The sequence below is a fragment of the Octopus bimaculoides genome, chromosome 4 (genome assembly GCF_001194135.2).
Source record: "Octopus bimaculoides isolate UCB-OBI-ISO-001 chromosome 4, ASM119413v2, whole genome shotgun sequence".
Taxonomy (NCBI): domain Eukaryota; kingdom Metazoa; phylum Mollusca; class Cephalopoda; order Octopoda; family Octopodidae; genus Octopus; species Octopus bimaculoides.
In genome coordinates, this window is record NC_068984.1 from 76,626,915 (window position 1) to 76,628,517 (window position 1,603).

The window sequence follows — 1,603 nt, forward strand, 5'->3', positions numbered from 1 at the left end:
TTTTTCTTCTTCTTCTTCTTCTTCTTCTTATTATTATTATTACTATTACTATTACTATTATTATTATTATACAACTGCATGGAAATTTAGCTAGCAGGTATTTTATCGTAAAGTTTCTTGGCAATAAGTCTCTTCGAATCGCATAACAGGTTCTTAAGATACTTACAGGAAATAGGATGGTACTTTTCTGTACGTCGACCATGTGAGTTTCAATTTCAGTCTCTTTCAGTCTTTTAGATAGCATTTTGAGTGTTTTGCAATGTACACCCATGACTACAGGAATAATTGCTAACTTGGTCTTCCAAAGTCTCCTCAGCTCTCTGGCTATATCCTGATATTTCTCATTTCTTTCAATTTCTTTGGTATTGACTCTGCTATCACAAGGAATTACATAATCTATGATCTTGCAATATTTATTTTGTCCTCTACAATTATATTTGGTCTTCGTGCTTCAATAGCACGATGAGACTTTATGAGGAAACCTCACAAAATCTAGTGATTCTCATTTTCCATCACGGCCTTTGGTTCATGTGCATACCGCTTTTCTTTGAGGCCAAACATTTGGTAAACATCCCAGTTCATTATTTTGCTTACACACTCATTTCTGTGCCTATACCGCTTTTGTGCTAGTACACTGAACTCAATCAAAAGCTGATTGATACTTTCGTCTCCTTTTCATGACATTTGCTGTATGACTGAGTTTGTCGATCTTTGCCTTTATAAGATTTGCTCTAAGAGCTTGATCCTGAGTGGCTATAATCAGCGTTTCTGTCTCTCGATTCAAGTTCCGCTTTGACAACCAGAGGCCAGCAATCTTTACTTCCAGCATCCACAGTTTGTTACAAGAATTAGTCATGTGGTCCGTTTTCTTCTATTTGTTTGCTCTGTTGTTCTTTGTTTTTTTAAAAAGTTCTTCTATTGTTTCGGTCACCTTCTAGCTATTTCTGGCTGCCGACTGTATGTTTTCTTTACTCTGCACGAAATAATTCTTCAGACCAAGTATCGCAGGATTAACAGTGTCTCCTGCGTTTTGTAATTCTCTTCTGCAGCTTGATCTTTGTCCATTTCAGAAAGGGGTATTGTATTTCAATACTGGCATAGCCCATATATTTATAGCTTTTATGATGTTCTCTCTATTTAATTTTATTTCCAGCATCTTAATTCTCATCTTGTGCTTATGTTTAGTAAGTTTCTCTCTCATTTCCCCTTCCATTATCCTATCTTTCATGCAACACCCTTCGATATTTGTACCGTCATTATTCCATAGCGAGCTAATGACGTTGTCGTATGGTAATTGTATGTCAGGACAGTTTACCTTCCGACCCCTCTCCATAATTAGTACTGCGTACTTATTCACCCTCAAATTGCATACCACTGTCATAATTGGATATTCTTATTGCTCGAATCTGAGAGTCTGGGGCTGTATACAACTTGAGGTCATCCACTAATCCCCTGATTTATTTTCACCTTGGTTTTGGTGTCAGAGGAATTACCACCATGATCAGTAGCAGTAATAGTAGTAGTAGAGAGGGAGTGATGGATAGAGTGAGAGAGAGAGATAGTGAGTGCGAGTGAGAGAGAAAGTGAGTGAAAGAGAGAGAGA

General features: G+C 37.3%; 2 protein-coding genes across 2 annotated transcripts in view; both read right to left on the reverse strand.

The window, feature by feature from the left end:
• Positions 1 to 1,603, reverse strand: part of LOC106878823 (uncharacterized) — a 137,118-nt gene that overhangs the window by 48,181 nt on the left and 87,334 nt on the right. The gene's annotated exons all lie outside the window — the stretch shown is intronic.
• The window catches only part of LOC106872857 (uncharacterized), a 158,253-nt gene that overhangs the window by 17,452 nt on the left and 139,198 nt on the right, over positions 1 to 1,603 (reverse strand). The gene's annotated exons all lie outside the window — the stretch shown is intronic.